Below are 25,037 nucleotides of genomic sequence, written 5' to 3'. Positions count from 1 at the left end.
CCTTGGATTTGTTCTTGACATTTCGACTTTTTCCTATTGAACTTTTAAAAGGAAAAGTTGGCACTAACTGAGAAGTCCAAGAACAAAGAAAGTAAATTCATGACTGTACTATTGAGTAGACAATGTACTTAACATCATGAACAACCATATTCTTTTTTAGTAAAAGTTCTAGTTCATGCATCTTCAAAATTTCCTCTGCTCTTTGTTTTCAAACAGGAAGAGGCTGTTTCACAAACAAGAACACTTATTTAGCTCGTACTGAATGCAGCCTTCACCATCCTGCTCATTACTAACCAAGTACTGCGAGTTAAATACTGGACTCTCCAAAATTAGAGCAATCCAACTACAAGTTTATCTCACAAAGTAATGTATTTTATATCTGTAATATTGTGCCTTAATATCTATGATATTAAGCAGGATTAGAGAAAGAGGAAAAAGAAGGAGGGGAAAAAAACAACAAAAATGAAACGACCAACCAGAAGAAACCTCATACACCATGAGATCAGGTCACAAAAAGTTACCTAAAAATGCATCCACTTCGTCCACAAGTAGTTCCTATTTTTGCCTTCTCCAAAACACTGAAATCAGTGGACTAACGCAGTGGGCTGTGAGTAAGCACAAGCTTACATTACCCAACTGGCAAAATTTACTTTGGGCAGACTTGAGTTCTCAAACCATACCTAACAGTGAACATTTGTATCACTTTTTAAAACGTAGTATTATTTTCTCTACTGGAGGTCATCAACATTTCTCATCTTATTTTTAATACTTGCATTAAAAACTCTTAAAGTGGTTAAGAACAATCAATAAAACTAAAGTCTGCTTCAAATTAGACATACGATCGCAACTATATATGAGGGGCAAGAATCTGTTCAACAAAAGTGTTGTAACAGTAGAGAGGTTATTCTTCCTGCCTACAACTATGATAAAGTAGAAAAAAATCAGCTTGGAAATAATTTCTGAAGGAAAACATCAAAATCTACTTCTTGTGTCTTGCTACTGAACAGGTTTTCCAGGCTGCTGTTTTAAGAACACATTCAATGAGGTGCAGGTAAATCACAGTGCTGATTAGGTCACATTCTTAAACATTTAAAACTCTGTCTAGTTCTACTCAGTTGGCATAAACCCGTCTGAAACTTACACCACAGTTTAGCTGGCATAGTGTTAATTAGGCTGGAATATTGCTTAAATATAGCTTCTAAATTCTGCAGAACATACACATAATTAAGTCCTTTCAAACCAAAAAGGGTGAAAATCAGTATTAAAATGGCACAAAAAGCTAAGACACAGAAAGGTAACTTTTCCTCTTTTATGCCTTCATGATTTGGGCAACCACGGTATCCCGAAGATCACTCTACAGAAAGCTGGAAAGGATGTATTCGGAAGAAACACCATACCACACTGCATATTATTCCCTTGAGTGTCTGATACTGACCACTGTAGAAGACATGGTAGTAGGCTGAACTCACCATTGCTCTGACTCAGAATAGCCATTTTTAATTTAAACACTCTTCAACATAATTTATGTTAAAACTTGGATTTTCTGGAGGGAAATCTGAAATAGAAGTGGACAAACTACATGGGAAATTTCACTTCACTTTGTAGCAATGGTTGAAACAAAACCACTACCAGAAATAATGATAGTATGAATTCTGAAGTGTCTCACCTCCCTTGGGAGAAGAGTGGAGAAAGCTCAGATATCTGCCAAACAGATCACTCCAAGCTAATTAAAAAAGGAAAGAAAATCTTCCTAGCTGGAAGATAACCTGGACACCTGAATAAATACACAATACAGTCCGTGACTTACTTCTATCAGAATGCCACGGGAGAGCTGAGAACACAGAGCAAGAAAAAGGATGGAGCATCATTAACTGACTATCACGAGTTACATAGCTAATGCAGGCAACGAGCATTAACAGAGCAGGTCAGGAGTTGTTAAGGAGCGGAATTCTCAGTGCAGACAGCCCGCCTCGGCCTGGCAGCACCTGAAGGACAAGCTCCAGACCTTGCTGGGACGCAGCTGCTACAGGCAAGTCAGACCATTATGATGACAATACGGTTCAGCACCACTACACCTAGTAGAACAATTTCCTCTCTACATAGACTTCAGTTGTTACACTAGTGCAGGCGTTAAGGACATTTGTACATGTGTGCAATAACCTTAGTCCCATCTTCTTAGTACCAATTTATTAAGGCCCAGGAACTCACACAGCATCACATTAGCAGACTTGTGTTAGCAAGGAGTCAGGACTAACTTGAGGGGAAAAGAACTGCTGGGGAGAAATAAAGATAGCCTCACTGTTAAAAACTGTAGTCACACTACCAAAGCCTCTAAACTGGCAATTTAGTTCAAAGACCAGTCTGACCATGTATTCCTAAAAATAAATAATAATAATAATGATAATAATAATAAAGTATTTACAGCCCAAAGTAAATGACATGTTGCGGAACAACCTTGTGTGGCTATGAACAATGACAAAAGAAACAGAAGTTTAATTAAAATGAAACGAAGTGCTTTGCAACAGACAGAACTCCTGGTGTAGAGCTTTTTTTCTAAGTCTAGTTTCTGATTTATGGCCTACGGTTTTATCTCTTAGTCCTCAGACTACACACACAGCTTGAGGGAAAGACACAAGCTCTCTCTATTACCTGGTCACAGCTGAAGAAATTTTGCTGTTAAACAGTTGTATGCTTCAAATGGAGCAATTTCTTAGTAAGCAGAATACAGAGTTAGCTTAGCTGTAAATAAAGGATAATACTTCAGAAAGACAAAAATTTGTTATAAATTGCTTTTCTTCCGAAAGACAGGAGGAATCCTTGATGAGAGCAAAGTAGTGCATGAAGTGCTACCCTTCAGTTAGCTACCCCAAATTTGTATGGAGAACAACAGAGCAGAAGACAGCAATAAAGAAAAAAAAATCTCAGCAGAAAGATGACAGGAGATAAGTGAAAAAAGGTAGGAAGAAGTGGTTGTAACAATCTGAGAACAGGAACAGGAAAGGAGATTAAAAAAGGAAAGGACCTTGAAATTGTTAATTCCTATCTCCTATTGACGAAGTCCCTTGTTTCTTCCCAATTGCAACCTTTTAACTTCCATTTGACTTCTTAGATCATTTCCTTCTCCAATTTTCCTGCTAAGTAGATTCCTTTTAAATTTACACACAAACAGAAAAGGCCCTGCTAGTCTCCAAAATACTACTAAAGATACACATTTTCAATTCAATTAACTAACTGAACATCCCAACTACCTTGCTTTCACTTTTTGGATTCAGTAACTTACTCTGCTTTTTCCAAGTGGTTCTTGTATAGCATTTCTGGCAAGGTTCATGAAAGGTTAAGAACAGCAATGACAGAAATCATAATATACAAAATTACATTGTCCACATAACAGGTAATAGAAAAATGTTCTCTGAACAAATATCTTAAGCCATTTACACCTTCAGTTTATGTACTGAAACTCCAAGTGCTTTACAAATGCCTGAAAAGCTTTCTATAAAAATTCCTGTTTTGTCATTTGTATCAGTGCCTTTTGCATTTCTTCAGGCACAACGTGACAGTATGAACTGTGCAAGCTATCACATATTATTCACTGTCTGCCTCTTACCAACAGTCACTGGTGGGAACGGCAGAGGAGATACTTTCCCTCTTTGCTACTTTTGTGGCTAATTTGCCCCCCAAATAACCCTTTATGGCTCAGTGAGAAACACGGGCTTCAGTGTTACGGTTCAAAACATTTTCATGTTCTTAAAATAAACTGCTTTTATGAAACTGCTCTCACACTGAGACTGAATTTGCTGCATGCTGAACCTGCACTTAAAACATTTTAAAATGAATCCTCATATTTACAATGCCAAATAAAATCGGCCAAATACTGCAGAAACTGACTTGACAGCCATTTTATTTTGGAAGCTTCCAGTTCAAAAAAGCTTTTAAAGTAAAAGCACAGAGAACTACCTAATTAACAGTATAATTCCATAAAACTCAATTTAGCAAAGCTAATGCAAAGGAGTGCAATTGGAGACAGAAACTTAAGTCAAAACTACTCGGTGCTGAAAAAGCAAGATCAGAACTCAATTCAGGATCTATCATAAATCAGTCCTAGCACCTGCAGAGACAATGCCATGGCCAGGTGGTCTACCACAAAGCCAACTAAAACAAGGAGTATCAAGTAGCAAAACTAGATTCCCTACCCTTCAAAAAAAAAAATGCTATTGGAGTATTATGTCCAGTTCTCATATATTAAATATTAAAGTTCAAAGAAGGGCTACAGAAATGATCTAGATGGTACTAAGAAAAACGATAGAGATTAGGAGCTCAACCTGCTCAATTAACCAGAAGGCAGGCTGAGAGGTGAGCCGATCACATCGTATAGGTACTTCAGCACTGAAAAAAAAGTCACAGGGGGCTTTTCAGTCCTGCCAACAAAAGTATTTAGAGATTTAACGTTTTGGAGTGAGTATCAGACAAATTTAACCTCGAAGGGAGATAGAATTTTCCTAACCATATATACCAGAGTACTGTATCCATAACCTTGCTTTGCAACTCCTTTTAAAAAGTAAGCTTTAATCCAGCTTCCAAAATACCTTGTATTATCTGCCTGGGCTGAGATCATATTCCTTCTGTTTCTGAAATCTATGGATCCCCCTTCTTCCTTAGGCTTCAGAAAAAATAAGTTCCCATATTCACAAGATGCTCATGTTATTTGCAGCCTCCAAAGCACTTCTAGCACCTCTTTTTTTTTGGTGTTTTTAGAAATAACACCTTTATCTGTTGCCAGGTTGATGACAGCTGCAGACTGAATGTCAGACAGAAGGTACAAGTACTTAGAAACAGTACTAAAAATCCTCCTCAGTTCTGCTCTTGTGCTCAGGTCAAACAGATCAGACTTGCTATTAGGAAAAAAATTTCCCTCAGGTCACGTACAACATCCCTCATTATTCTTTTATCATGTTCTGCAACATGAAGCATGAATCTCATACCAGAACCATTCTGGCATATCTTAGCTAACAAATTTCAGTGACAAAAACTGCACGCATTCCTGAGCACATTAGCTTGTCTTGCTGCTTTGAAGCATTTAGCAGTTCAATTCACTGAAATTGAACTTCTTTGGTTAATATCTATTACACACACAGAAAGATGTATAAATTTATAAACCTATAATATGTACAATATAAACATTTTTTTAATCTGAGTGAAATTTAATGACCTGTAAAATAAAAAGGGTTACAGAGATGAAAGGTCTTTCTCTGCCTTATAGATAAGGCTGTAAAATTTGTTGAACAGAAAACAGTGACGAACAGTATTTTTTCTAACCCTGCTTTGACTTATTAACTTATACATTTATTAATTATAGATCAAATTTCTTCATAGATGTCACACAGATTCAGACACACAATTCAGTCAATACTAAACAAGAATATCAATCCAGTCACTAATTTTCACTTTCACCTTCCAGTTTTGCAAAAAAATATCCATGGCCAAAGCAACGCAAACTCAAATATTTTTCAGTACTAATACTGACAGACTGTGGCAACCCCAGAAAACTACTAAAAGTCTATTTTAGCCATTGAGGTCACAAGCCCACACAAATAAAGAGGTTTAACTAAAATACTGCTTATTTTTAGTTTTCTATGAACTCACATGCACTTTCCAAGCCTCATGTCAAACATGCCAATAAGCCAGCGCCCTCAGATTCCTGAGCACAGGTCAAGTCAGAGCATGAGGACAGGGCCCTGGCTCAATTTAGCCAGTATTTGAAAAGCCTGGGAGAAACTGCTCTGCATGTCTGACCCCAGAATCAACACTAGTCTCACACTGTAATTCTTAAAGGTGCTAGGCTTTGAATCCCGATACTGCACTGGTCAAAAACACAAATGCATTCATCCACTTCTCTCTCAAAGGAAGAGCCAAAACCAACTGAAGCAAAAAAACAGATGATTAATTTACCAATGTAATAAATCAAGCAATTCCCACCTCCCTCCCCCCAGCGTAATACAGACATTTTTGAAAGCAGGTTGCCTGAGGAAAAGAAACATTTAAAACCTGTTATATCCCCCAAATTGCTTAGCGGTCCCTACATCCTAGCAAGGGGAGCCATCTGTTTATGTAGAGACAGCACTTACCTAGGTACAATCTAATGCTGCTTCACAGAATAGCAAATTCAGAAAGATGCACAGTGGTTCCACCAGTGGCTTTAGACATGAATGAGATCTAGGGCAGATCTACTGCGAAAACCAAGGCTTTATACTTCTCTCCATCACAGATTTGGGGATACTTCTGACACACCAGGTCAAGAGAAAACAGCACACAGCACAGGCTCTTTCCCGCAGTAGAAAAGAGGCTGCAGCGCTGTAAGAGACCTGGTGGTGATTATCAGCAGCTTTATCAGAACACAGGAGACTTAGGAGTTCATCTGAATGCAGGACACAGCGCAAGCTGCACAGTGCCTAAGGGAAAGCCGCACATGCTCTAGATGCAAAGCTGCTTTATTCCTTCCTCAGGAGATTCCTTGGACCTCAAAGTTCAGCAAAACATGCAAAATGTACAGGGGCCCTCCACTACAACGAACACAGTTCTCCTGTATGTTTTTACACATAATATTTTCTAAAAAAGGCAGGGAGCAGGCATTCTAAAGTTACACAAGGAAATTTACCTTTAACAACATGTTTGTAAGGTTTTTGAACAGGGATGATCTCAGAGTCTTAAAAAAAAAATAACTGTTGTCATATGTATTTTAAGGAGGGAAATCTTATTTTTAAATTTTAATTTTTTCAAACTTCCACCACTGTCGAAGCCACTCAGAACCTACAGTTTCTAGGAGGACTGCGAATGATAAAAGCCTTAATAGATTACAGAAATAAAATTCCAAAACCAATTTTTAAGCAGGAACATCCTCAATGTTTTAAAAATACATGAAACTTCAGTGACTTTAAGTATTAACATTAAATGTGCATATTACGATACAGAAAGGATCAACTGAAATGCAGCAGCACACACGGTCTCTGACTGGCCCCAATTTGGCCAGGATCCAATTATTTTCATATAGACCGAATAGTGAGGGATGAGATTGCTGAAGTGTTTTGGCAATGCATAAAAGAGTCATTTGCTCTTTTGAACTATTTTACAAAAATAACTTTTAACAGAGCCATTTGAATATATTTTGCATCTTTACTCATTTGTGGGACTGATAACAGGGGATACAGAGTCTTCCCTCAGAAGCATTTATGCAGAGAAAAAGCTGCCCTAAACTCATTACACTTAGGCTTTTACTTCATGCAAACCGGAGAGCTATTTTATGTTTTAAGCTGATTCAGGTTAAACTCTGAACAACATTTCTCAACTCAGAATGAAGAATCCTTTGACTTACACTTTTTGGATACTGCCCTCTGAAATAAAAAACTTCTTGAGATAAACCCTTAAATTGATTAGATATGACAAAACAAAGATCAGGTCATAATTAAAACTGAAAGGGGCTTTGTAACTGCTGCACCGATAATTTTGGATCAAATTTAAATGAGGACTCAATTTGACCACAGAAATGATAATAAATACAGGCTATAAAGACAACTCTGTATTTTACAGTCTGAGTATACAAACTCCTTAGCTCATTAAGGGTGTGAGCTGGCATGCCCATGATCCCTCTGAGTTGCCCACATGTTTATCAATAAAGAGTATGTTAACACTGCTTCCATGAGGCATTACTTCTCAAGTTGTCTCTTGTAAGGAAAATATCACACACGAAAACAAAGTTACAGTTTGCTATTACTATCAATTAAGAAGGTGAAACTGGAATGTTTAAATAGGGAAAGGAGGTGGATTGAGAACTGGCTGACAGGCAGAGCTCAGAGGGTCGTCATCAGTGGCGCGGAGTCTGGTTGGAGGCCCATGGCCAATGGAGTTCCCCAGGGCTCAGTACTGGGTCCCATCCTGTTCAACTTGTTCATCAATGACCTGGATGAGGGGACAGAGTGCCTCCTCAGCAAGTTTGCCCATGATCCCAAGCTGGGAGGAGTGGCTGATACACCCGAGGGCTGTGCTGCCATTCAGAGAGACCTGGACAGGCTGGAGAGCTGGGCAGAGAGGAACCTCCTGAGGTTCAACAAGCACAAGTGCAGAGTCCTGCAGCTAGGGAGAAATAACCCTGGGCACCAGTACAAGCTGGGGGCTGACCTGCTGGAGAGCAGCTCTGCAGAGAAGGACCTGGCAGTGCTGGTGGATGACAGGTTGACCGTGAGCCAGCAATGTGCCCTTGTGGCCAAGAAGGCCAATGGTCTCCTGGGGTGCATTGGGAAGAGTGTTGCGGGCAGGTCAAGGGAGGTGATCCTGCCCCTCTCCTCAGCCCTGGGGAGGCCTCATCTTCAGTACTGTGTCCAGTTCTGGGCTCCCCAGGACAAGAGAGACATGAAGCTACTGGAAAGAATCCAGCATAGGGCTACGAGGATGATCAGAGGGCTGGAGCATCTGCCCTATGAGGAATGGCTGTGAGAGCTGGGCCTCTTCAGCCTGAGAAGAGAAGACTGAGGGGGGATCTTATCAGTGTGTACAAGTACCTGAAGGGAGGGTGTCAGGGGGACGGGGCCAAACTCTTTTCAATTGTCCCATGCAAAAGGACTAAAGACAACAGGCAAAAACTGAACCACAGGTTCCGCCTGAACATCAGGAGAATTTCTTTACAGAACAGATGGACCAGGTTGCCCAGAGAGGTTGTGGAGTCTCCTTCTCTGGAGACAGTCAAAACGCACCTGGATGCAACCCTGTCTAACATGCTCTAGGTGACCCTGCTGGAGCAGGGAGTTTGAACTAGATGATCTCCAGAGGTCCCTTCCAACCCTACCCATTCTGTGATTCTGTGAAAGAAGAATTGTGTAGGGCTTAAAAAAAAAAACAAAAAAACAAGACACCTAATGCAGAGACCAGACTTATTTGGGTTAAATAAGTAAACAGAAGCTATTTGTAAACTAGGAAGTCTATTAAGAATCTGAAAGTCTACAAATCAAGCATATGAATTAGCAGATTCTGCTTTACAGTATATGCCACTCATTGGAATACATGGAATGTAGAAATTTATAAATGGGATTACAAAATGAAAATATTCTAGCTCAAATTCTTTGCTCATGAGAAATTATTAAACCTCAACAACAGTTCTTACATAACCTTGACTTGAATACAAAAGACTCTTATTGAAGAAAGGACAAACTAGAAGCCCATGAGCGTATTAGTTCTGCTTTCTAGCCGGACATAAAGTATCAATACTTTCCTTATTACAATGAGAAATAGAGTCACTAAGGTTAGATTGTACTAAATGATACTTGTTTTTATTATGCTATGACACCTCTCATTCATTAGATTCTTATTGTGTTGGTCTGGACTCCTGTTCTGAGTTACAGACAGTCTTGAAAGATTTAAATTGTGTATCCATCAACAGTGATAATTAGTTCTCAGAGAATTTGGCTTTTTTTTTTTTAATGCAATTTCTTCTCCTTCATTACTCATATATCATTCTCCCTCATTATTCTTATCTGAATTAAAGGTACACTAATATAACGTCTTTTTAAACAAAATTCCATTTTTGTTGATGGATTTGCTAAGCAGTGACATCATAAATCTTAAGTATGCTCTGGCAGCATTTGCTGCTACTTATAATGATACAGTAAAACCCCAGTAACAAAATTCAAGAATGACATGAATTTCTTTGTTTTTCAGGAAATGTTAGGAAAATTATAAGCAGCTTGTGTAGCTACTCAAAGAGGTTATAAAACCACAAACAGAAGGATAAAAAGGCTAAGTAACAGAAATCACCATCTACTTGCAACAAGGCAGGAGGTTTTGTGGACTTACTGTTCTTTGATGAATTCATGATTTACGTAGCCATAACTCTAGAGATTCTACAAAAAAATTCACCCAGGAAAATAACCTTCATTATGAGACTGGCTAGCTCACGTTTTTGAGGTAGGGCTACCTAAATATTCATGATTAGACACATCAATTCTGCCATTATTTTCTGGCGGAGGATCCAACAATTTAAGAATTGCTTCAGAGATTAGACAGTGTGCAGGCATTATGTTGGAACCAGCAAGTTTGACATGTAAGAAGTGCAAATGTTGTTGATAGGTGTGTTCAAGTTAAACTTGAAGTTAAAAGAAGGTGAATCAAAGTACATAAATGAGGTGACGGCTAACATGAAGACTGGAGATATCAACAGACTAAAATCAAGCAGGTGAGGGCAGTAGAGATACTGAATTTTTTCATTAATTATTCATTCACATTTAAGTAAGGCTTTTCTGGTTGACACTCCCCAGTTCTTTTATATCACTTCAAAGTTTTCAGGGGGGGAAAGAGGGACAAAGGGAAATCTTGATAAATTTTGAAACCAATTTTTTAGTCTCCTGATACATTAGGATTCAATAGAATTTTAAATGCTTACATGCCAAAGGAAATAATTATCTGTAATTACCATACAATCTAAAATGTATTTTTTTGTGAACTGTACATCTATGTGAATACAACTGGACATATTTTAGAATTCATATTCTGGCTAGTGTTCAAGAATTTCACTACCTTGCTGCGCTAAGCTTTCTAATAGACATTCAAATTTAGGAGAATACAAGTCTGAGTATGAATTTAGAACTCTCCATATGAAATTTAACACAGTACTTGCTCATGAAAAGAGCTGTAAGATGTGAACATCTACATCATCATCCTATTTCCAAATCAGACAACCAGCAGCAAAGCACTAGGCTTAATTCAAAAAAAACTTTTATCAATGCCTAATTCACCACCACGCAAGTCCTTCATGTAGATGCAAACGTTTAAGAAAAACAAAGTGGTTCGTACTATTCTTCATCTACCCTACACTGAAAGTTTCTAAACACTGTCCAAAATGCCAGTCCTACATGAACACTATCTTCACAAAAGTCTTGGAAGTGACATTAAGAGAAAGTTCATCCCATTACACAGTTCCTACATCCAAGAGCTACTGTACTCCCTCTCTCAAAGCAGTTGTGACAACTTCAATCTAAAGATATGTATACTGTGGACAGAAGTCTTACTGGAACTCATGTTCCTATACTAGTTTGTACCTTGTTCCACATTAGTAAGTAGGTTAAGAACCTCCATCATGAACTAAGTTTTAAGAGCAACTCATTTCAGTTTCTTCTTTCTTTTGCATTTGCATTCCACACTCCAAAATTATGCAGCCTTGTTTCCTGCTTTTGAGTAAACCTCAAGTGTCACACACATCCAGACTGCAACAGGTGAAACAACTTGAAAAAACATCTTCCTGGTCATGCTATCTCCCTTGTCAGGCAAATATTGCACAAATGAATATGGCTGCATAAATTAACAGTACACAACCCCAGGACTTTGTCGCCCAGATGACATTAGCACTGCCATACAAAAATACCATGAGAAAGTGGTTTTATTCACTTTGCTCTACAGGATTTCACTGTTGCATTTGAGGATCAATGTAGTAATTTAGTTTCTTCAGTCACTGTAAGTTCTTGCCCTCATAGTGTTTAATTTACATTTTAGTAAGGTTTTTTCCTTTCTCCTTCTCTGACTTTCAGAATCAAAATCATCTATAGAGGTCCAGATTTTAAGATTTCAGGAAATATGGATGCTCTCACATTTTCTACTTGCATTATTTCTTAACAGAAACTATTTTAGTCTCCAGATGGCTACATTAATCAGCTGAAGATACAATTAAAAATAAAGTAGAACATACAAAATACAGAATCACACACACAAAAGGTGGCATGAAAGACTGTTTGCATTGCAGGAGGATAAGGTCTAACCCTAAGGCTGATAGTTGCTCCATTACTTACAGGGCTGTGGTGCATTACACACCAGAATGTAGTTGATTGACATTAAGATATTCTGCTCTACTGCTTACAAAGTAGGCCCATCCCTAAAGTCTGCTCAAGAAACTAGGCTGGCTCTATTTACATTGAGTTTGGTTCCAAACATCCAGACTGAGAACCTATGTAAGAGAGAGCAGCTCTCCCTCCCTGCCTTTCCAGACATGCAGCTTTCAAGCAGAACCAGTCCCAACCCCACAGAAGCACTCTCTCGAGGTTCAGCCCAACACTAGGCCAAGACAGAGAGGTTGCAAGGTATGGAACTAGTGGTGCACGCCTACTCTGAACCACCACCGTACCTGAAGGTCCCAGGAGTTCTGCATTGTTAATGTTTTACAAAAATAAATTGAAGTAATCATTAAAACTAAAAGAACATAACTAAAATCAGATTTCTTAGCATTCCACATTTGCTGGATTCAAGTCCCGATACAAAACCCAAAAGGTTCCTATTCTACATTTAAATACGATAGTAGGTTACATTTGACACCATCCACCCATAAACACTAATATCTTTAGAGAAGGATTATTCTACATGACAAATACTTGAAGATTATTGGTAAGGAAATAGTAAGGTTTTACACATTTGTTTTACTTTTTGATTCCTCATTTCACACATTATTCCCCAGATCATTAATATTATAGGGAGAACTTATGGTGACATAAGATCTAGATAGCCTGTTTTCTGGTCAGTGTACTCTAACTTCTTATTGTAACGTTTGTTCTGCATACATATCACTGTCTCCAGCAACTACTCCTAAACATTTGCATGAAGAAATAAATTAAGCAAACAAATCTTGGAAAGGATATATACTCATTCTCATTTGGGGTAAAGACAAAGAGAGTAGAAGATTTTTCTGATTTATCCTCCAAAGATCAAACCGTATTTTAACACATATCTTCCCTTGGTAAGATACTTAAGATTTTATGCTAGCAGTGTCTGTATCAACAATATCTCTCTAAGAATATTTAGTTCAGAAAACAAAATTCACAGGCTTCCAGTGTATTATCAATTAACTAATAAAATCTAAAGTTGCCTACTTGCAATGCTATTAAGATGTAAAAAAAAAAAAAAAAAAAAAAAAAAAAAAAAAAAAAAAAAAAAGATATTTGGGAGTCTTTACACTTTCTGTATTGTCCCTACTTTTGTACATTCCCCACTTACTGTATGCAGCAGAACACAATATTAAAAAAATTAACAGATATGACTCCTATGCAACACATGGGAGAAACCAAAATTCCAGATGTGAGTATGCCACTGAAAATATAAAATATTTCAATTTTTATTACATAAGTTTCAGAACTAGCTTTAATAAAGGGTATATCCACAGGGCATGCTGTTTGAGATCACACAATGAAAAACTATTTAAGACAACTGAGCAATGCTCAGCTTCGATTTTGACAGATAAATGAATTGAATGTCTAAAAACTCATAAAAAACCAAAAACCTTTTCTGCTCTTCAACATCATACTGTATTTTCAAATTAAAAAAAAAAAAAAAAAAACTTGGCTCAACAGAAGGAAGAAAAGAAAACCAATAAGCTACCAGTACCAATGTCATTAAGTAAAGTGAAAAACATATTTCCTATTAGCTTTTCAGTAATATGACAGTTATTATTTCTATCACTTGAAGAGGGGAACATTACTTATTTGAAACCTTTTTAGTTTGAAAGCCATGACAAACCCTATACAGTCTAGTTTAAAAGCATACTTTAAGAATAAAAACTCAATATAATTAACTTCTATAACCTTCTTAGTGCCCTTTTTAGTATACATTAATACAAACTTTCAGATATAAATATTTCTAAACATTCTCCACATTGAAAGAGCTGTAGCATATCTGCTAAGTCCTCCACTCTTAAAAGACTACTGCCAAACACTTTCAGGCTTGAATTGCTTTCTTTCATTACACAAGACTGTCTCTAGTTCACACATATTTAACAGCAAACCACGAGGTAGAAAGTTTTAACAATAAAGCAGGTTAAACACAATTTTGACAGCATTCAAATGACAGTGAATACTTCCACACAGAGAGTAAGCCTTTAAAAATTAATTATTCTTCATTAGCTTTCAAAAGCATAACCGTCAAGCACTACTGCCCTGAAGTTCAGCAACAGCTCATCAGCTGGTATGTAACTTTGCTAACATTAACAATTAACATGTGTGAAGTGTCATTTAAATTCTTGATGTTGTGCCTCTATAATTATTTGTTATTGATATTAAATTATGTGTGAATAGAGGAATTAGAAGAAATAAAATGTAGAAACCAGTCTTACACATTCATCCTAAAAAAACATTAAAAGAGTGTTAAACTTGTGAATAAAGAAAATGTTTCATTTAAAGCACAGAGGGCAAACATATATTTAAAATCAACAGGAAATTCAACCAACAGCTGAAAGGAAGTCAGTAACACATTAAGCACAGTCAGGAAGGAACCTTTCAAACATCATTAAATTTCTATCAGATCCTAACCAAACTACTTTCTTTGTTTGAACTTCCTTCAAAAGCCTTCAAGGTGCATATTTACAGAAAAAAAAATGTTATTTAGAGTACAAAAATAGAAACAGAAACATTTGCTTTATATTTGTATAAATTTCATATCCAACAACTTACAAGACTGATATAGACAAAACAATTGCATAAATAAGCATTGACAAGTTCTCCCAGGTCTGAAATACTTCAGCAGGATTTAAAGCATAATTTAACATGTCATAACAACTGAATAAATTGGAAAAATATAACCTTAGGCAACATTAATTCCCCAATTTTCCGATTACTGTCTTTCAGTCAGAAAGCAAGAAGGTAGCAGCATTTTTTTGTCTCCTTTAAAACTAGCAGTCTCTTATTGTGCAGAGATATGGGAGACTCTCTTGCTAGTTCAAACACAAGTATTTTGCTTTCTCAAAAACAATTAAATTACAAGCTTATGGAGATGAGCAGAATGTTAGGACAATACACAGGAACATCAGAACAATATCTAGGAATGTATTAAACTAGGTTTGCACCACATCAGCCATTTAGCTTGTATCAAATTTTTATAGACAGCTCAAAGGAGATTTCTCAGAGAAATCTGGAGGCAAAGATGTAGCTGTACATGTATTGTAGGAAGCTTTTTCCAATGACAAAGAATAAGTACATGAGAAAACAAGAGGGCTCACTATATATACACTACATAATATGTAATGTTTCCAATTATTCAATCTGTTAATTATTTGGTGTTGATTTTTAGGTTACATAATGTCAGGTACTACATAAAATAGTATTTTAAACATCCTACTCTAACATTCGGTATCCCTTAATATAAGCATTTTTTGTATTTCAGAATGCAACTGTTCTATTTGTTTAGAAAACGGGTAACCTATGCACCCTCTGGACACTATCTGGTCAAGTAATTGAATCACTTCTGACTACCAAGACAGGAAACATAGGAACAAAGGGATATTCTGGGTCAATCCCCAAACTCTGTGAAAACTACATGTTATATTCCCCCTAACCCTTATAACCAACCCCATCTTAAAAATAGTTCTTCATGACTGCTAAGGGAAGGATGTTGCAGATTCCTATGCCTCTGTTGCTTAGGAACCATCTTTTCTAATTTCTAGACTAGGTTTATTCTTGGCCAGTTTATACTCATCCTTTTCTTACGTTTTAAGCTTATAAAGCTCTTCTTACTCACTTGTGTTGGTTGACTCTTGACTAATAAATAAATAAAGCAACTCTTTTCATGCTTTATTTTACCCAACCAAACAAGACAACCTTTTAGTCTCCCTTAAGAAACATATTTTCCAGTCCCTTGGTCATCGCAGGAATCCTCTGTACCTCTTCCAGTCCAAATTCCTCTCTTCTTGAAGGTGAGTGACAGGAATTATACACAATATTCCAGATGAGCCAATACAATAGAAAACATCAATGCCATTATATATAGTTAAGGGAAATATTAGTATGGCAACTTGTCATCCTAATACTTTTCATAGCTGCTAACTTTGATGAGTCAGTCATCCCAGAATGGACTAATACCTTCCCTGCTTCTCCCATTTCTAACAAATCACCATCACCTCCCAATGTAAACAGTACTAACAAAATTCATGTTAGATCATCATCATTTTTATTTTGTGGGCTTGGGTTTTGGTTTTAAAAACTATTAAATATGATATTATTATGTAAATACTATTAAATATTACTATCTTTCTATTAGTCATGCTGTAAGGTCTCAACTTCAAAAAACAGCCACAAGGTCTCCCAGGGCTAGAACAAGAGAAGTCAAGTTATGGCTGCTTAATTTCACCTTCACCTCAAAGGTAATACACCAAACTCAAAAACACTCCATTATCAACATTTTGGCTTGAGAGCATATTGCACTGCAGCTATTACAAGGTTCATTTGGAAAAATACAGTTTGCAGAAACAAGGTTTGAGTTTAGGATTACTATAGCAACAGAAGCGGGGTGGGATGGGGGAATCACCAGATTACTCTCTCAGTTCATCAAACCCTTGATGGAATAAATTTAGATCCGAGTGCCACTCAAACTAAACCTGATTTTATCTCATTTATTAATGATTAACACATTAGATTAAACACTAAACAAGTAGAAATTCTAGAAGAAGTAAATTAGAAAAATACAAAAATTCACACTGAATGACATTACTTAAGTCCTTCTACCATCACATATTTGATATCACAACAAGTCTTCAATCCAGTAACTGATGAATCAAAATTTGCAATATCTTTGATAAACATCATCATTTAGGAAGGTGACTAGTCTTGATTAGAAGTCTCCAAAGGAAAGGAGGCATTGGGATCTGAATCATTCTTAACTAAGTGACTCTAGTAATTACACTACTGAGAAAGTGTAGTAATAGAGCTGTATTCCAAAATACACCCATGTTCCAAAAATACAGTTTAATTATCATAGAACTAACAAATATTTCTACAACATATGTCAGCATACAAATTATTTAATGCCCTGCAAACCATGGAATGCAGAAATTAGCTTAAACTCTTTAAAAAGATGACCTTATGAAAGAACAGACCCAGGATATCCTAAGTAATTAATGTGCACATCTGTTTGCTTTATGTAATCTCTAGCTTTCCTCATATTTTGGAGTTATTTTAATCAAAGCTTAAAAATAATTAGCACGATGGACACTACTGCAATATCAATGTACATTAGTGACTCTTTAGAAAGGGGGGAGGAGGTAAAATAGTAGTCTCAGTCTTTTTGGGGGGAGACCACCTGTTTGAATAAGACATCCAGCCCCCTTATATTAAGTAGGATTCAAAACTCATTAAACATGAAGCTAAACTGTCAAAAATAAACCTTTGTAGCTGCATTTGTTATTGTGAGCTTTGCACGTGGGGTGGAGGGGTATCCCCCCACTTTAGTGGTATATATTGTACCATGAAGGTGCCAAACCTCAGGCAATTTTTCTACCAGCCAGAACGTTCAATTTGTAAGGCCGCCCTGATAATGCAAGACCACCCAAATCCAGCGTTGGTTTGGGAGTTTTGTTTGTTTGTTTGGGGGAGGGAGGAAGGGAAGGAGACAGAAGGAGGCTGACATTCAAATTTTAATGAAGTTTCCTAGTCTTCTGTTCACCATTTCTGGCTTTCATTGACCAGCCACCAAAATATTTTCTGGTAGCTGCGCAGGCCAGAAGACAATACAAGAGATTACCTTCCTCTGATTTGTGCAGCAAACTATTTTGTTCTCTGCTCTTGGCTCTTCCCCATGTTGTTGCAGTGAGGAAAAAAATGAAGACTACTGGAAGTAGTATCAAGCCACATCAGTGGAGCAACAAGGATACAGGCAACCAAGAAAACCAAACATGGGGGTTTTCTTGTTGTTAGATGATCATGTCCATCAACAAACTGGAACTGAGTCAAGCAAAGCATCTGATCCTAGATTAACAGTAAAGTCTAAGGCTAGAAGTTCCAATTGTCAAAATCATTATCTTATACTATAACCATAAAAACATCCTTCCTTTCAGGGACAGAGGCAAGCAGCTCAGCATGAGATGACTCACATAACTCGGTAGTGTCAAAATTAGCACAGGTTATAAAGTAGATGAGCAGGAAAAACAGACAGGCAGACATTCAGATGCAAGTAGCAGAAATCAAAGAAAAACAGTATCATTCTGTCTGAACCCAAGGTACAGAAGTCCAGTGCCTTTGCCTGACACACAGAAGACATCATACAGTTTCCCTTAAGCTAAGTATATATACGTATTTTTTTAACCTCCCCCTCTATTCACATAATGTATGATAATATATATTACTATGTCTAAATCTAGTAAGACTACCAGAATGCCTTCCATTTGATCTACTAAAGGACATTCACTTTCTTTGGAAAAGCTTCAAAGAACTTATTACTGCCAAAAGAAATCAAATTTTCACCTAAATTCCTATATAAGAAAACAGGAGAAAGATTCATTTCTTATATATAGTTGAAATCTAAGCAAAATCTAAGATATTTACTAACTTGTTTTCCTGCCTACTAAAATACTTGAATACTGTACTGCAGTTATGCTACATAACCAGATTCATTCTTACAGTATACTTGTAGCCATCACCACTTTATGAAAAATAGCTAAGAAAAAACAAACAACAATTTTCTGAGGTCTCCATCATTGCCTTCCCTAAACACTGTTTTCATCCTTAAGTTGCTCATAAAATGTGCTACATTTTTCTGAAATGCTTAGATTATCATTTATTACCAGTTTAGAACATCTTTGAAAAGTCACCATCTAACATGCTATTTTAAGTAACAAACAAACAAAAAAAAAACTTGATACGCATACTAACAGCCTTAAAATTGATATCCGTAGTAAGGATAAAAATTTACTTTGGAATCAAAATAGAATCTTACACATTACATTGAACCTGTATTTCAAATCAATCAGAAATGTCAAGTGATGTTTAAAAACAAGGCAATACTTTAGTCGCATGGAACTTTACCTGGGAATTATGACACCTAAAAATTTTGCAGCAACTAAAAGCACCTAGAGAAAGATGATAAAACATCATGATCTCCTGTTATCCCTAGATAAGGTATCTAGGAATATCTACATGTTATAGATACGCTATCCCTAGTAACATATCTACTTTTCCCTAAGTCCTCATGCTCCTTCTACATCCTAAGTACAAGACTAGAGCCTGTCTTGCTCCTCCATACACCTGAGCATTGCTCCAGGCAATTTGCCTGCGCAAGTGGCAACACACACTGTGACTGTTTCTGAGCGTTACCTACTTGCTGACTGCAGGCAAGTGTGTAGTGGCTCCGCAGCCAGATGTTCCGGCCTCTGAAAACAAAGAAGGAGCTGGGCCCATCTCTCAGTGCGATACAAGTTTGGGGCTCAGATTGTCATGTTACAGGCAGAAACTTTTTATGTTTGAAGTCACCACACCTCTATTAAATCTAGCTAAACATAGCAAACTGGTTCAGAAGTTAATGTATTTCTAAAAAAAAATGGGATTAATTTTACCGTGCTGTCACTTCTTTAAAATTGTCTATTCAAGACATTTAAAAATGTCTGTTCAAGATTATCATGCAAAACTGTATTAGACAAGATGTTTTGAGGAAGAAAAACTAGAATGCATCCCTCAGTTAATGCACAACAGCAGTGATGTCTTATTTTGCTGAATTTTAGATGCAGTGTATATTTCACATGCAAACACACTTCTTAAGTTTCTTCAGGCACTGTCACTATAAAATATTGTTGAAAACTTATTTGAACTACTATCAGAACTGGAAACTTAGCTGAAGTACACTTTACCCTTCACTTCAACAGTCAGAATGCAATAACACTAACTTTACACTCAATGTATATAATCTTTTTTAAAAAGAAAAAGAAATAGAAGACAACCTTCTTGAGTGCAGGTTTGCTCAGAGTCTTGCTAGTTTAAGTTGGTAAAACATCATTAGCTGTAACAAAGTTGAAATAACAGTGAACCATATCTCTTAAGATGCAAGAAATAAAATAAGCAAGAGATAACCTCCATAGAAACATCGCAATAGGAATTTGAAAACTTGTACGTACAAAAAGAAAAGCAACCCCAAATAAGCTATAACATGTTTCTATAGCTGTAGGTCAAATTAGAGGTTTAGTCCTGATTTGTTTTTAGTATTTTTAGTGTTTATATTATTTACTAATTCCAATAAAAAACCTAGAAGAGTTTAGGTAAAAGTAATCTAATTTTCACCTAATCTTCAGTGCATGAATGGATATATACCATGGTTTAACATTATCTACTCCTTCGATGAGAAAGTATCAAAGATTTCATGAAGTGTTACTGATTAACTGCACTTACTACTCGTTGTTTACACAACCTTACTTCAGCAACTTATATAAGTATACGGAAGAAAAAAGAAAATCTCAGAACTCTAAAATATTTTGAAGAGTGCTTCTGACAATCCTAGTTTTAAAAATGAACTAAATAGAACTTTCTTTCATGTTAGTTGTTTTTTAAATTAATCTGCAGGAAAAAGTACTAATAATTGATATGGAAAAATTCTTTGATGTTCCATTTACTACTGCAACCGATCTGAGGTTGAGAGGTTGATCTCTCACTGAATAACAACTGCACCCAGCAGAGTAGGTGGAGATCATTTCTCAAAATACAATCTAATAAACAAGGTCAAGAGGAGAAAGTTAGCAAGGTGCTGAAGAAGTCCTGTTTAGCTACACTTTCAAGGATATCATTTTAAGACTTCTCTTAATGGTCAAAGAGTAAATTCACTAAAGCTAACAGGTATATGTGCAGGTCAGCCAACCTGGCCAACAGCAATTCAAAATCATCTTTACATTAAAATTTTGTTTGCTCTAAAACAGTGAACAGTTGGATTTTAGAATTCCCATGAACAGCAGTAACACCTGAACTTTATTCAAGATCTGGACTGTCAGTCAAAATATTAAAGCAGAACTCTCACAACAAATGCCTGCATTATCTCAGTTTGCACCTGACCTGAAAAAGTAGTAGTTCTGAAAACGTTTTTTTCTGTAGTCTTTGCTCTTCTTTTACAATTAAATTAGGAAGAACCTTCTACAGCATTTTCAGCTAATAACCAAACTTTAATTTCTGAACAGGTAAGACCACAGTAAACAACATCCTCTGACTGATGAGGAAAGAAACCAGTTATTTACTTCAATTTGACTGAAGTTAATCAAGATCATTCCCAATAAAAAGACAGACATTACCATGAAGTTTTTTTGAACATTTCATTAAGTTAATACAGAATCCTGTTATTGTACATGCAATACTTCTGGGTGATTAAAAAAAAATAACCACAGAAAAGGGCAATTTTGAAGTTAAAATTACTACAAATCAAAATGTCAGTATAATCTGTATTTTTTAAGGATTACTACATCTAACAAAAAGAATCTTCCTTCAGGAAATAAACTGGTTTACACAATGCACACTTTACATCTTTCCTCACCCACAGATTTGTACAGCTACTTTTCTTAACCCTAGCCAAAAGAAGTATATGTGAAGAGAAATGCCAAGTGTCAAGACTAGAAGGCCAATTAAATCATACGAATGAATACTGCAAAACTCAAGTAGTCTAGAAACCTCTACTACTTAAAAAGCGCCTGCTTTTGACATTGCTAATACAGAAGTTCTATGAGTTAACTGATGACTTTCAGTTTCTTCAGCAGATGTCAAGTGACCCACAGAACTGAATCAGTACTTTGAACTTGCATCCACATCTACTCACAACCTATTTTTTAAATATGAAGTATCAATTGCTCTAGAAGTTTCTAAGAATATTCAATTACACTACGAATTACTAATACGATGCTATTTGAGAGACTGCTTTTTGCAGCACAGTCCAAAGGCAAATCCTAAATTAAAAGCAACGGAAAAAATCAGAAATTTAGCATTAATTTTGACATCATTTCCTCATGCTTCAGTTGTCCTCAGTGTACAATGAAGATGATACTTCTCTAATATGCTATCCTTCATACACAGTGGGTAAGTTTTGTTAATATGATTTTTTTCTGTCAAAGATTGGGTTTTTTGCAGATCAGCTGTCTGAGATTCACAAATGACTCACTATTCATTACCACTACAACTCTTGAATAACTAGAAAAAAAATTATTTCTACGACTGAAAAAAGCAGTGGGTACAAGATTTACTGCCTAACCTCTTCTGAGTTAGAAAGCGTGTATCACTCAGAAATCACATGCTACGAACATTCAACATGCTGAGCATCCTGCTAATTTAAACCCTCCAGCTATAATATTTTATTCTTATTAACAACATTAGCTACTTCAAAATTCAGCTTTTCTCCCCCACAGCATTTCACAGGATGTTGGGTGAGGAAGTATGTCAAAAGCATTTCATGCTGTGAAGCTACTCTTCAAAAACTGAGGCTTGAATGGGGCCAAAGTAGCTTAATCCTTACTCCTATGAAAGTCTCTCAATGCTCAAATGGATTTGCCCACATAATCTCATTATGTGATCTGATTCCATACACGCAAAATATCATCCAACCTCCATGGTGAAGCTCAGAGAATGAGAGCAGAGTTAAGTCTTTTTCTGTCAGATATTTGAAAAGAACTGTCAGACAAATGATTCAATAAATGACCTTTACTATAAAGCGTTAGTGAACCATACTCTAATGAACTTATTGGCAAAACATGCTAGCAAAAGTGCTTGCACGATTCAGTGGTAGTGCTAGCTAGATTCAGACGAAGTACAAATTTTCAGGTTTCTCAAACCATTTTTATTAATCTACCATAAAAAGAAAAAATACAGACAACCATAATTTTTGGTTAAAAAGCACTGCATCCTGTAAGAATCCTCAGATAAAGAACAGTAATCCAGTAAACCACAAGGTACTTAAACATGCAAGCATACTAATGCACATATTCTCATCTTACTACAGTGAGGATGTAAAAATTTTGTTGTCTCTTCCCAAAATATCTGCTAACAAATCAACATATTTTAAAACCTGCCATTGAGGCAAGTGACAAAAAATGTTTTGTCCACTTAAGGTTATTCTCACATGATCACGTCAGATCTGCTTACTGAACAAAATGAAGAAATACCAAAGTGACCTGCTCCAGAAGTAAGGAACGAGTCCACATAAATGCATATTTTCCCCATTTCTTATTGTACAAACTCTAAAAAGAATATTCCCTTGTTGAGGCATACATTCTAGAATCCAACTGTTTCATCAACAAAGAAAGCAGAAGTCTGTTTTAGAAGTAAAATCTGCATTTCTTCTTTATTCTACAAATGAGAGTGAATTTGTTACCATTCTGTAGGCATAATCAGCTACCTTCCAAGAACCTACAGTTGTAAACAGCCTGTGTCCATGGAGATACCTGTAGCTTTCAGTAAAACATACTTAAATTATCTAGTAGTCACAGTTTGAGAATTCAAGAACATCCATAAGGAAAAGGTCAACAGCAGCTTTTCAAAAAGCAGAGATGAAAACAAAACCAGCAACGAGCTTACACCATTAACATCCAGCAATATTTCATTAAACCCAGTGCTATTCACAGCCCCCTATCTCAATACAACTGTGCTTATTTTTCCAGCTTAACTGGATCTTTCTCCCCTCTCTAACTACTAGTTTTACTTAAAGCCAGCCTAGATTACAAAACAACCTTAAAAACACCACAGAAAGTGTACAGTAATTAGGTGCCGAAGGAAATGTGACGTTTTGCATCAAAACCAGACACTAGAAATGCGAAAAAACAGATACTCCTTCTAGCACAGGAAACAAGACAACTGCCTGTCTCCTGCTGCTGCTGCTGGTATCCCGCCAATCAATAACACCGCACAAATGCACCACGTTCCCATCCTCTTTTTCATTCCCGATTTCTTTGCAGATATTATTTGGGCCCTCTAATGCCCACATGTTGCCAAGCATAATCAGCAGGTCACCTCGAAGCCTAGAAAAAGGGGGAGGTGAAGGTAGAAGGGCGGTGGGGAAGAACCAGCAGATGCATCGCTGAGCGTAATGGAGATCTGAACACTGAGCAGCCGCTTCCTGCGGCGGCAACAGCAGCAGTCGAGCATCCCACACCTCGCTCAGAGCCGGGCACACAGACACGGGGACCGCCGCTCCGGCCCGAGCTCCGGCACCCCCGCCACCCCAGCCCCCAACTCTTGTCCAGCCCCAGCGATTCAGCTCCCGCCACCCTATCCCGCTCAGCAGCTGGCCGCTACCCCATTCCGCCGCCAGCTCCGAGACCCCAAACCCTCCCCAGCCCCGCAAAACCCTGCAAGCAGCTTTTTTTTTTCTCTCTTTTTTTTTCCCCGCTCAGCTCCGCTCGGCTGTCTCGCCCTCTCCCTCACCCGCCCGCTGCCTGTTTTCAGCCCAGAGACAACACCCCCTCCCCTCCCCTCCCCTCCCCTCCCCTCCTCTCCTCCCCGCCGCCTCAGGCTTCTTTCGCCCGCTCCAACGCCTGCGCCCCGGCTTCTCCTCCCCCTTCACCCCTCCCCGCAGCGTCCGCGCCCCTCCGCAGCGCGCGCGCGCGCCGCCCCCCTCGCGCCCTGCCCTCCGCCAGCGGCTGCGCCCCCCGCCCGCGCGGGACCGTTAACGGCTGCGCCCCGCCGCCGCAGCGCGCGCGCGCCCCTCGCCTGCCCCCCGCCCGCCCCGGCCGTTAACGGCTGCGCCCCGCCGCCGCGCCCCCGCACGCGCCCTCTCAGCGCTCCCCGGCAGCGCTCACCCGCGCACCGACGAGAAGGAGCGGCAGGCGCTGGCAGGAGGGATCGACGGCGCCGCTGCAGCGAACCGCTCCGGCGAGCCCGTCTCCTCCGCGGCTGGCCCCAGCGCCGAGCTCCGCCTCCCTCCGCTCCCTCCTCCCCCACACCCGCCGCCACCAAGCGGCCCCAGCCCCCCACCCCGCCAGGGTGCGGCTTCCCCAGGCCGCAGGCCAACAACCGCGCCGCCCATTGGAGGGCGCAAGCCGCGGGACTAAGCGGCTCTCCCATTGGCTGAGAGCGCGCAGGGGCGGGGCGCGAGGGCGGTGGCGGTTACGGTTGCGGTGGCGGCCGCGGGCGCTGCGCTGCTGCTGGGCGCGGTCGTGGCCGCGGCCGAGCCCCGCTGCGCGGGGACGGGGCTGCTTGGATCCCGCCGGGAGCAGCGGCCGGCCCGGGCCGGTGGGCCGAGCCGTGGGCAGAGGGCTCTCGCGCGCGGCGGCGACGACGCCTCAGAGCTGGCAGCCGAAGCGC

General features: G+C 38.5%; 1 protein-coding gene across 4 annotated transcripts in view; it reads right to left on the bottom strand.

The window, feature by feature from the left end:
* The window catches only part of ADD1 (adducin 1), a 67,910-nt gene extending 43,252 nt beyond the window's left edge, over nt 1-24,658 (bottom strand). For all 4 annotated transcript variants that reach the window (XM_062575268.1, XM_062575269.1, XM_062575270.1 and 1 more), the window contains exon 1: nt 24,533-24,658. The gene's annotated coding sequence lies outside the window, so the exon portion shown is untranslated. The remainder of the gene's footprint in view (nt 1-24,532) is intronic.
* Nucleotides 24,659-25,037: the final 379 nt, after the last annotated feature.

This window comes from Rhea pennata, chromosome 4 (genome assembly GCF_028389875.1).
Source record: "Rhea pennata isolate bPtePen1 chromosome 4, bPtePen1.pri, whole genome shotgun sequence".
Taxonomy (NCBI): Eukaryota; Metazoa; Chordata; class Aves; order Rheiformes; family Rheidae; genus Rhea; species Rhea pennata.
The sequence above is the reverse complement of the archived record's forward strand: the minus strand, read 5'-3'. Positions and strand labels throughout refer to the sequence as shown.